We start from the raw sequence: 13,356 nt of genomic DNA, 5'->3' as shown, positions 1-13,356 counted from the left end.
CTGCCATCTCTGTAGACCCAAACATGGTCTGTTTCTCTTGGAGCACATCCTGCCTTAATCCAATCTTGTTTCTCTTCTTCTTTCGCCTCATCTTTTAACTGCTTCACTTCATCCCATGTCTCTAAGACATTAGTAAACAACACAGAGAGAAAAGACATTTCCCCCTCTCTTTCCCGATTAATAGATTGATTTGTCTTTGCGCAGTATTGCGCAACATCATTGGCATAACGGTTTCCCACCGTTATAAAATCCTCCCCCTGACCATGGGCAGCACATTTTACAACTGCTAACTCCTTAGGCAGCTGTATCGCCTCAAGCAATTTACCAATCAATTCAGCATTCTTTATTGGAGTTCCACCTGACGTCAAGAAACCTCTTTGTAGCCAAAGTTGGCCAAAATCATGCACCACTCCAAATCCATACTGACTATCAGTCATCACGGTCGTTCTCAAATCTTTCCCAATCTCACAAGCTTTCGTCAATGCCACCAATTCAGCAACTTGCGCAGATTTCACTCCTTTCAATGGTGATGCTTCCATGACCTCTGAAACTTTGCACACCGCATATGCTGCACATAGCACACCATTATCATTTCTCAGGCATGATCCATCCACAAACAACACATGGTCATTCTCAGGTAAGGGAAGATCCCTTATGTCTGGTCTCGGTTTTGTACAGTACTCAAGCACATCCAAACAATCATGATCATCTTCCATTTTTATACCCACATTTTCAATATCCGGCAAGAGTGTCGCTGGATTCACATTCACACATCTTTCAAGTGTCACATTTGATGCTCCCAGAATCACCTTTTCGTACTTAGTCAACCGACTATGTGACATGTACTGAGTTCTGCTTCTCGTCAAAAGAATTGCCACATTGTGAGGTACGAATACCCTTACAGGATATCCCATTATGATTCCCTCACTCTGTTCCAGGCTTCTGCATGTTGCAGCCACAGATTTTAGACAACCTGGTAAACCCACAGCTACAGGGTCAAGTGTCGATGAGAAGTATGCAATAGACCTTCTCAATTGTCCATGTTTCTGGATTAACACTGAAAGTGCACATCCATTTCTCTCACTGCAGTACAGTTCGAATTCCTTCTCATAGTCAGGCATACCCAAAGCTGGAGCTTCACACATTTTACTTTTGAGCTCTTCAAATGCTGCCAATTGTTCTGCATCCAGATCCAATGGGTCTGACATCTCACTTTTTGTCAATTTAATCAGTGGCTTTGCTATCAGCGAAAAATTAATTATCCACTGACGACAATATCCCACCATACCCAGGAACATTCTCACTTCTCTCTGGGTTTTTGGAGCTTTCATTTCTCTGATTATTCTGATCCTGTCAGTAGTCACTTTTCTCAAACCTTTTTCAATATTGTGTCCAAGATAATGCACCTCTTTCTTGCAAAATTGCAATTTGGCTGGAGATACCTTTAACCCTCCATCTCCCAGATGATTCAGTAAAGCTATGGTATCTACTTCACAAGCTTCACGTGTCTTTGATGCCACAAGTAGGTCATCAATATATTGAACTAGTACTGAGTTCTCAGGCATGATTAAACTTTCCAACGATTTTTTCAATAACTGATTGAATATCGAAGGACTCTCCGTATACCCCTGTGGGATACGACACCATGCTAAAATACGCTGGCCAAACCCAAATGCAAAAATCGGCTGGCTGTCATGATGCAATGGAATTGAAAAGAACGCATGACACAAATCAATCACTGTATACCACTCAGCATCATGTGGTATTTGATACAGAATCACTGATGGATTTGGCACAATAGGACAACATGCCACCACAATTTGATTAACTTTTCTCAGATCTTGCACGATCCTAAATTTGCCATTGGGCTTTTTCAGTCCCATTATCAGTGAATTACACGGACTACTCAGTAGTTCTCTCAGAACTCCTTGCTGAATCATTTTCTCAATTATAGGAGTTATCCCTTCAATTATTTCTGGTGTCATTTTGTACTGAGGAATGTTAGGATATGTGATTCCCTCTTTCACTGCAATTTTCACTGGATCTACATTATTCATCAATCCCACATCCTCTCCAGTAAAATCCCAAACTACTCTTTTCACTGTGTCTCTCAGCTCTTGAGGCAAATCCTCCGGATTAAACACAGCAAATGCACCAATTAACTCACTTTCTCTATTTTCTAGAGTCATTCGGTAGAAAACATCATCATCTGGTGTCTCAAAAGCTATTCCATCCGGTGTACAGAAAATTGTGCAGTTCATCTTGCACAACAAGTCCCTACCTAACAGGTTCACTGGACTCGTGTCACAGACAATAAATCTGTGCATGTCTGAAAATTTCCCTATCTGTACTCTTACTGGTTCAGTAAGACGTGTTCTGATTTGTGTGTTTGCTACACCAACTACTTGGATTGCTTCATCCGAGAGAGGAAGATTTCTAACATCTGTTGACCTGACAGTTGATCTTGTCGCACCTGTGTCTACCAAAAAAGTAACACTCTCCTCATTTATTTTCCCATCCACAAATGGTCCTGCCTGGTCTATTTCTAGAGTTGCACCAAGTATGCACTCTTCCTCCTCTCTTCGGCACCGTCAATAATCACCCTCAGACTCACTCCCTTCACTCTTTAACAAGTACTGTTGTACCTGGTTAGAACGTCTTGGTTTGTTTACCTGTTCATCATTGTAGAATCCCGAATCCTGATTATACTTTTGTACCCCTCTATTCTGCGGCAAGGGCGGTTTTGGCTCTTGACTCTGCTGTCTCACAACTTTCTGTTGTTGTTGCTGTTGGTTATTTCCTTCGTTCTGTACCTGTTGATTTAAGGATTTACCCTCATTATTCACTAATGGTGGATTAGGACATTCAGATCTCCAATGTCCCAGTTGGCCACAGTTGTGACAAGGGAACTTTTTCTTTGCTTCCTCAAGACTTCCCTTTCCTTTTCCTGCATACCTAGGTCTATTCCCCGCATTATTTCCTGGATTATTTGCCTGTTCCACCAACTGTGCTTCCTGTCTTTCTGCAACTTTCACTTGTGCCCACATTGCTTTCTCTTTCAGCTTTCTTTGTTTTGCTTCAATTTCATCACTGAAGTATTTTGCATGTCTCAAAATCTCATCTATTTTCTTACTCTGCCAATCCACTGTGTGTTCACGAATTCTCTCACCAATTTCAGGTCTTAGACCATATACAAATCTGTATACAAAATGACTCAAATCTTTGTCACCCAGGTGTTCATCTCCACTGAATTGTTTAAAAGCCAGTATCAGCCTCTCGTAAAAAGCATGAACTGATTCTTTTGCTTCCTGTTGTGTTCGATCTATCTTAACCCAGTCTGTCTCTTTTGGAGGAACTTTACTCTTCAGGTATACCATCACCTGATCATACTTCCTCATTACTTCTGGATCTGGTGCCCCTGTTCTTGGATCTCTTGGATACTCCTCAGTAGGCCAACTCACAACTATTTTACACTCAGTCCACAAGTCTGCTGGAACAATTATATCAAACAGACTATTCAGGTCGACCCACAGCACTTTTGACAATTTCACAAACCTGTCTACCTGCCTATACCACTCGACGGGCTTTTCTCTCAATCGAGGGAAATCATTCGTAAATGATAAAATATCCTGTCTGGTCCATGGAACATGTACATATCCTCCTCCAGGTATTTCTCTCATGGGATAATGCTCCACTGGTTTCTCTTTTTCTCTCACTGGAAATGCTGAATAAGTCGTTCTATCTTCAGATTCATCTCTTTTCTTATACCACCTATCCTTCCACTTTTCCACATCGCCCCATCTTCGCAATAATGCTATCATTTCCTTGATCTGTCCTGTTCTACCAGTAGCATTCAAATTTTCTATGTCTTTCTCTGTGAAATCCATCCTGTAGGTTTTCTGTAAAGCCTTTACTTTATCAATGTCAATTCCCTGCTCATTTGCTATCGCTCTTAGTCTATCATGTGTATTTCTTGCTCTCCAGGTGATACTTTTACACATAAACATCAGCTCACCATCATGATGACTCTTCAGGATTTCTGTTGGAACTGTTCCTGTCACAAGCTCTTCTAATTCTATACGTAACCTAGCCACATCAATAACTTGTGAATCTTTATCCTTTTTCTGAAGAACTTTCATCCAATCATTTAAATCATCAACTGTTATTTCAGCCGTTTTTCTCACTGGAACCACTCTTTTTTGCGGTTCTAAAATTGGCATCCCTGAACAACTAGGTTCACTAGCATCCAATATTTCACTACATGTGTCATGTCTGGTTTGTCTCAGGTCACTTCTCCCTGATCTTTTATCTGAATCTCCTGAAGGACCAACTGAATTTGTCAAATCATTCGCAACATATGGAACTACCAGTCCATTTTCACCTGTCCTCTGTCTGTCAAACACAGGAATAACCGGACCTATAGTTACAGGCACCGTAACAGCTTCCAGATTCTTCGTTAACTCCCTAATTTTCTCAGTCAGTTCTGTTGTCGTTTTGGCTAATTGTCTGGCATTTTCGTCACTACCTCGATTCTCTCTCTCCCTGAAAGAATTACTACCTCTTGATTCAGGTGTCACTTTTTCTTTCTCAATGATACAGACTGTATCTCTTATCGGAGAAACAACTGGTGTACTCTCGTCTGGTTCTGGTCTATATGGAGGTGGTCTCTTGCAAATCATGTCATTCAAGACCTCATCCTCATACTCTCCATATCTTCTCATTTCTGACTCAGGAACCCTTTCTGCTCCCCCTTCAACTGTTCTCATCGGATATAATCCCTCTGACATACTAGCATCTCGCCATCTCTTCATTCGATCATGATGTGTTTCACGATCATGTCTCCTCCCAAACATATGCCTATAGTACCCTCCAGATCTTTGCTTTTCTCGCTCATGAACTTCCTCTTCCCATTCCACCAAAGCCTCGAACTGTGTAGGTCTTGGCTTCGGGTCTAAGCATGACATCTTTTCCCGTAAATTTCTCAACACGGCCAGATTAAATGAACCATGTTCTGGAAATGCTAGAACACCATCTTCTTTAGTATACCTAACCCAATTCTGCAACCATATACAGGTATGTAATCCATATTTCGCAGCCATGAAGGATGCAGGTGTTTTCGCTGGAGGTAGCAACTCACCCTCTCTTGTCTTAACCTCTTTATCCTTGCTAAACCACTTTTTAACCTTTCCAAAGAAGGTTTTTTTCTTTTTCTCTTCTTGGTAATACATTTTAGCGCTTACCAAACTCTCTACTCTTTCCGTATTATAAATATACAATACGAGTTTTTCAACCAATAGCAGCGCGACTCACACTAACGCACCAATCCTGGAGCGTCTACGTCACTAAACAGCTCTTCCAATCCCTGCGCGACTTACACTAACGCACCAATCCTAGCGCGAACCCTATTCTGATCACTATCCAATCAGAGCGCGGACTTTCTATGACGTCAGCAGCCGCTGCAGTCTCTGTCTCCTGTCTCTGTCACTCGTCTACCCCTCCTTTACAAAATCTCTCAGTAGACTTTGTGTCAAAATTTTACAAAATCTATTAGTTACAACATAAAAACATCTCCATTGTCTGCTTCGCTAACCACAGAATAGTAAAAGAGAGTCTATTTCTCAAGAGTCAACAAACTTTCATACATCTCATAACTGTTTCCTCTAGGACTTATCCAAAGAGTCTTACAATCAATAAATGTATATGCATTCACGCACATTCATAGAAAAATAGTACATGCACACAGAATCCTGCTTCCCGAGAACAGACAATCTGTCCCACTACAGAATTATAACATACATTAACTAAGCAACTTTGCCCAGTTCCCGAAACAAGCTCAGAGAATACCTATTACTCCTCCCGCAATAAGCTTTAACGGAAATCCTTACGGATCCCTGGGACTTAAGACCAGAGTTTCACAGATAACCTTCACTACGATACACACTCCTTATATTCCAGAAATATTCTAATAGTAACATACGACGATGTCACTGATTCCGAACCCAGACAATGTGAACGCGCAACTTCAATTGTCACACGTAATTCCTTACAATTCCGTCTTTCCCGAGAGCAGCATATACTTCCCTCTGCCCTACTACGGAACTGCTACCAGCTCCCAAATTCCAGAAGCACTACATTTAACTCAACAAGACGACTCCAACATATAGTATTAGTACATATACCAACATCAACAAAAATAAATCAATAATCAATAAGCTAATGTACAAGCAATCTTATCTTATCAGATCAAGACAACCATCTATAACCATCCTCTGCTACCAGAGAAATTGATAGAGATCAGGGTATCTAAAATATGCCCACTACCTCGGATAGAGTAATTGCACAGTTGCACGCACATACATTCATCATACGCTAGGGCCCATTTCACTAACACACGCTCAAATACTCTACTGGCAATAAACCTGTGGGAAGAAAACACCTAAACACCCTGCATCTATATCGAGGACGATAGGACCTAATTATAGTGATTGTCCTTAAACATACTCTATATAATCTATACAATAATGATCAAAAATGCACACAATAATTGACAAGAAAGAAGAATATTCAACACCATGTTTAAAAGTTATATTGCTTTATCTAAATTAGTCAAAGTAAATCAATCAGAATAAATCAGTTCTCATAGTTACCTATTCTAACTAAGTGTCAGAACGGGTCAGGACAAGTCTCTCGGTAAAGTCTCTCAAGACGGAGTCCCTCAGCATCGATCCTCAGCAACGCAAGTTCACGCGGCAAAGGTAAAATGGCAAGTGGCAAGAGAGTGGGGAGAGCCCTCCCTAAGCTAACATTCTTATAGTAATAATTACAATGGAAACACACATAAAGTTTGCAAAATAAACTGTATCACTGAGCAGAGCGAGAAGGAAGGGATGTAACATTGCTACATCTGAAAATCTTCGCTCAGGAAAAGTCACAAGACGTAGACTACGGAACAGGAACCAAGAAACTATTAAAGTATCTAATTTGTTCAACTTCCCTCGGCAGCCGAGCCACAGTTCATTGTTCATTTCTAAAACTCCTTTGTTTCCCAAGGACGTTCCTTTTCTTTGGAGATCCTCCAAAACTGCTGCTGTCCTCATGGAAAGTTTTTCTTACAAGGACTATGGTCAGACAACTTCAGGACCATTTCCAGCAGGGGTCTCCCTCGTCACGTCTTTCATTTTACAAATCACGGGCAGGCTTCAAAATTCAGCCATCTTAACACAGGCCTCCATAGGCCACAATAGACCATCTTAATTAAAGAGACAAAATAAACGTTACTACAGCATAGTGATTAAACAGTGTTAACCCCACTAATACCCTTATGTGTATGCATTTATCTAGCTTTTGCAACATAAAAAAGCATTAATTCAGACAGCGTTTTGTGCTCAAAAATAAACAGCACACAGCTACGTTTAAACATGAAAACTTGCACGTTATTTTTTAGGAAACAGAAACAGCACACACAAGCTAACCCTCGTGTAACTTTTCTTATGTTAAGACAAACGGATTGGTTAATAAAACACACTCGCACAAGACAAATAATTAATTGTTAATTATTAATTGTTAATAAAACACATAGACATGCCAGAGCTTCAAAAGCCCCTGAATTTTCTAAATGAAAACTCTGCTCCAGCACCGTCATGAGTTGAGGTAAGAGAAGTAAGCAAATGAAAGTGAACTGGAATCCATTCAATGGTAAGCAATGTGCCCTGTAAGTGAACAAAATGTCTTGCAAGCTACAGCACTCAGGTGAGACCTAACAATCACTTACTGTTCATAAACCCATCGCCAAATGTCAGACGTCTTAATTCATAAGGGATTCCAAAAATCTATTTTGTTGGGATGAAGGATTTGCTACAGTCAGGTTGAAGAGAAAAGGAAATACACTGATTTGTATGCACCTGGGATCCCAAGGCCTTGTTGTGGGAGCAATGCTGTGTGTTTGCCATGTACCAAAAATATTTGGCTAATCCTAATAAAGATTGTTAAATAATGATGGAACCATCTGCACAAATACATCATACCACAGTGTTAAATCTCAAAAGGAGGTCTTCCACCCCTTAATGTTTCAATGGCTTTTAAAAAATATTATTACAATAAAATCTTATTGTCAGCGTCCCATAACATCTGCAACACTGTTATTGTACTGTTTACACCAATCAAACTTCCTTGACGCTTATTCCTTGCTTGTATGAAAGGCTACATTGAAAGGTTTGCCCCTTGTAGCTGGTTGATGGATTATATTGTGAATCAGCAGCTGAGGAGAAGTAAAAATAAACAGACCAGTCATGAGAAACAGGTGAAAAGAGATGCAATGACCGACACACAATTTGTATATCCTGTTCTGGATATGGTAAATTGGTAACTCATCTTTGCAAACAAATTGCATTAATCCCCTCATGGAGAACCAATCAACTTTCCTTGCAGCAGCAGCATGTCAAGGTGTTGAGAATTTCACCAGCGCGTGACTCCCAACAACTTTAGCTGTTTAAATGCAGATCATTGATACACAGAGATCAGCCTTGGACGAATATTGGCGCTTGGGAAAAAACCACCCGATGGAGTTACATTTTGACTGCAACCAAATGGGACGATTATGTGGTTGTGTTTTAGCCAACCATTAAAAATACCGCCTGGCCGGCATGCAGGGCCGAGGAAAACGATACAGCTTATAATTTTTGGGAATCTTCGTCCTGTCATATTGCACAAGTGCTAGGACTGCAGTTAGTGTGACCTTTAGCGGGGCCTCTATTTCGCGGAAAACATGTGCCTAGTGTCTCATGTGACTGAGCGTCATTATGGCGATGTGGCCTCACAACTAGGCCACATTTCAAAGGCTATTTACCCTTTACATTTATTTTACTCTGCTATTATAAACATGGGCGATTTGTAGATTTAGGGAGAGCAGAAGGCCTAAAGAACGAACGTGTCTGCATTCTCGGTTTTAATACCGCTGAGCAAGGCTTCAGCTTTTAGCGCCCCGAGGGGGTGACCACAGTACGCAGCACAGCAGCAATGAAATTAATAAGATAATAAGATAAAAAGCAAGTTTTGGCACCAGAATTCAAACACGCCTCCGAGTTAACTCAGTGAGTTCAGCGCCCCGAAAAGGATTTGTAGGATTTGAAGCTTGTCAAAGCTGAGCCTGCTAAAGATAAGTGTAGGACACAGATATGCATTGCAAGTAGAAAGAAAGGCCCCAACTCCGCCACCCACCTGGATAACCTCACCAACCTCACACTGAAACAAGTCATCACAACCCCCACCCACAAGGAAGGACACACCCTCGACCCCATCTTCGCGAGCGGTAACAACATACACTTCAGCCACACCACGCATCCCCCTTGAAATTACCACCACTACGTACACTTCAACGTCTTCAAACCCACAGCGCCAAAACCTGCATCCCGCCCTCCACAAAGAAACGGGAGCAAAATCACCGAGGAGTAGCTCAACTACACCCTCAACCGCGATGCCCCTGCCACCTTGACCAACGCCAACCTCACAGCCAAAGAACTCCACAGATGGACCTCCAACTGTGCAGACGAGCTCGCGCCCCTACTTAACCCTGACAGACAACGCCCCAGGAAGGCCACCTGGTTCACCACCGACCTCCAAGAATCCAGACACACCTGCAGACGTCTCGAGAAGAACTGGAGAAACGGCAAATCCTCAGAAGACCGCACCTCCTACAAGAACAACATGACAGACTACCACCAACGTATCAAATTCACCAAAAGGACCTCATCAAGAACAAGATCCTCGCCAAAGCCAGCAACTCCAAGGAACTCTTCAGCCTCATCCAGGAATTCCCCAAACCCGCCAGTGAAACCACGGACATCACCCCTTCCGAGGACCTCTGCAACAAGCTTGGATCCTACTTCCATATGAAGATCAAGGGCCTCTACGACAACTTCAACGACCAGACTCCTGACTCCGAAACTACTCCATCCTCCAGCAACGTCAGCCAGCCCACCATCTACTCCTGGACCCCAGTCCCCACCGAAGACACCGCATCGACCATGAAAGGTATCCACTCAGGAGCCCCAATGGACCCCTGCACCCAGCACACTTTCCACAGAGCCGCCGCCACCATCGCTCCTGAACTACGACGCACCTTCAACAGCACCTTCAAAAGCGGCATCATTCTCGACGACTGGAAACGGGCAGAAGTCAGACCGCTACTCAAGAAGCCCTCAGCAGATCCCACAGACCTCAAGAACTACCGACCCATCTCCCTCCTCCCCTTCGCGGCCAAAGTCACAGAGAAGACCGTCAACATCCAACTAACAAAATTTATCAAAGATAACTCCATCCTCGACACCTTCCAATTCGAATTCCGCAGCAACACAGTACGGAGACTGCCCTACTCGGTGCTACAGACAACACCCTCCTCAACCAAGGACACACGGCAGCCCTGATCCTACTCGACCTCTCTGGAGCCTTTGACACCATCTCTCACCGCACACTCACCACCAGCCTCCATGAAGTAGGCATACAGGGAACCGCTCTCGACTGGCTGCGCTCCTTCCTCGCTGGTAGAACCACCCAAAGAATCCTTCCTCTCCGAACCCACGGAAATCAACTTCGGAGTACCCCAAGGATCGTTGCTAAATCCCACGCTCTTCAACATCTATGTGGGCCCCTCGCCGCCATCGTCAGACAGCAAGGACTCAGCATAGTATCCTACGCTGACGACACCCAGCTCCTCCTCTTCCTCACTAAGGACCCCATCACCACCAGACTCAACTTCCAGGAAGGAATGTAAGATGCTGCATCCTGTATGAGCAGCAGCTGCCTGAAGCTCAACTCAGAAAAGACAGAGGTCCTCGTCCTCAAACACTCCCCCTCTGCATGGGACAACTCCTGGTGCCCAACGCCCTCTGTAGCCTCCCCACCCCCATGGACCACGCCCGAAACTCCGGCATCGTACTCAACTTCAACCTCTTCATGACCTGATAGGTCAACACCGTCGCATCCACCTGCTTCAACACCCTCTGCATCTTCCAAAAGACCTTCAAATGAATCCCCTCCGAATCAAGGAAGACGACACCCACACACTCATAACCAGCAGACTGCACTACGGAAACGCCCTCTACGCTGGGATCAACAAGTCTCTGCTCCGCTAACTCCAGACTATACAGAACACCGCAGCCAGACTCGTCCTCGGCATCCCTCGACATGAACACATCACCCAGCACCTGCGTAACCTCCATTGGCTCCCCGTCGAGCAAAGAGTAACTTTCAAGATACTCACCCAGGCCTACAAATGCCTCCACCACACCGTACCCCAATACCTAAACTACAGAATCTCCTTCCACGTACCCAAGAGGAACCTCTAATCTGCCAACCTCACCCTCGCCAAAACCCCCGCATCCGCAGAGCAAGAACAGGTGGAAGAACCTTCTTCTAATATCGCTGCCAAGACCTGGAACGAGCTGCTGATCAACATCAGTCGCGCCCCCACCAGGCACATCTTCAGGAAGACCCTCAAGACCTGGCTCTATGACTGATCAAAGCTACTCCCTCCCCTCCCCCGCCCCCCCCCAGCGCCTTCAGACCCTCACAAGTGAATAGTGTGCTTAAAACCCCCTGATTGATTGATAAATTCTAAGCAAGCACTTTGCATTCTGCCTGCTACCTTTTAATGGGGTCCAATAAATGCCCTCAGGAGATGGTGCGAGTTAGTTTTACACTTCTAAATATTTAATTCCAGCCAAAGAGTAGCTCTGCATGCAACCAAAGGGGAAGGGGCATGAATGCAGCGACGGGAGTGAGGAGATGAGAGGGACGGGCAAGCAATCCACGGTATGCAGATGCTAGAGATAAAGAAATAGAGTACCTTTACAAGTGTGCGGCCAGTGGAAGGATACTGGCCGCCGGAAGCAGTACTTGGTCTAAGCCCCACAGCAAGGATGAATACGTGAAGCTGAGGAGGAGGCTGGAGCCATGAATAGGTGCTGCCCAATAGGAAGATAGGAAACGAGAGGGACGTGGGAGCCAACCAATGGTATGTAAAGGTACCTAGATAACTCTACAAGCAGCGCCACAGCTGAACAAAGAGTCTGGGAGGATTACAGTGTGACGTCCAGGAAATCAAGTACATAGGACTACGCTTATAGAAAGCTAGATGATTAAAGGTCAGCACCTTGCACAGAACTCTTATCCTAATGGGTAGCCAATGCAGATCCCTAAGGCAACTGAAAACTAATTCCTTTTTAGGTATGCCAAGTATGAGGCAGGCTGCTACGTGTTGCACTCCCTGGAGTTTTCTGAGCTAGTACACCGGCACTCCAAGGTAGAGGCGGTTCCAGTAGTCAACCATTGATGTTATCAGCGAAGGGACTACTATTCTGCGTGCTTCTACGGGTAGAATGTTCAAGCCTTTCCTTTTTGACCAGAACAAGCTAAAACCGGTACCCCTCTCTGACAGAATTTTGGAGCTATAGCTCAATGATGCTTATTTTCATGGCCTCCTGCAGGAGACCTGACGTTTTCTTTGAGTTTGGACTCGGTGGTGGATCACTGGGGACTGTGTGGCTGTTTCCTGGGAGCCATGCAGTCCCTTCTGGCTCAGCCCCTCCTGATACTCATTTCCTGGCTGCTGGACTGGTATATCAACTGTCCACTTTCTCCCGCCTGCCCCTTGGCTTCTCTATTTAACGCAGGAGCAGAAAGGTAAGCCCCTGGTGCCCCCTTGTTTAGGAATCTATCTTTTCAATGCAGCAGCAGATAGAGAAGCCCCTGGTGTCCCCCTTGGTTAGGAACAACAAACAGCAAGAGCTTCTCCTAATTATCCAAAGAACAAAACAATTCTCAAGATATAAGGAATCGTGAGTCAGACCAGTTATGTTAGTTGTTTATTATCAAAATATCAATAGTATCAAGATATTACATTCATGATCAATTAACAACAATATTTTAAGTATATCAGGAGCTCCCTGCGAACTTAAACAGAACATCAAACGAGCACATCCACATCCTCCCAAGTCAGATCATTCCTATCCACTGAAACTAAAAGAAGAACCATGCATTCCAAATATTAGAAAGTATGAATGCTCAAACATGGCGTAACTTAATCACAGTCCACCTGGTTTCAGTAAACATACATGTATATATCAATTTATTCTATTAAAGAAACAGAGCATATATCCGTTGGTTGTACAGATACTCAAACGCCAGAACAGAATAAACTATGGAATACCACAAGGCCAGGGAAGGGAGAATTGCGCAGTCTGATGGATGCTGCAACCTTCTTCAGGACGCTATAAGAGGTACAACGTCTCGTGGAGAATGCCATCCACTTTGGAGACTTCAATAACGCCGTGGACTCTGATCAGGTTTATTAAATGGTCT

The sequence above is a fragment of the Triturus cristatus genome, chromosome 2_1, assembly GCF_964204655.1.
Source record: "Triturus cristatus chromosome 2_1, aTriCri1.1, whole genome shotgun sequence".
In the NCBI taxonomy this organism is placed as follows: domain Eukaryota; kingdom Metazoa; phylum Chordata; class Amphibia; order Caudata; family Salamandridae; genus Triturus; species Triturus cristatus.
The sequence above is the reverse complement of the archived record's forward strand: the minus strand, read 5'-3'. Positions refer to the sequence as shown.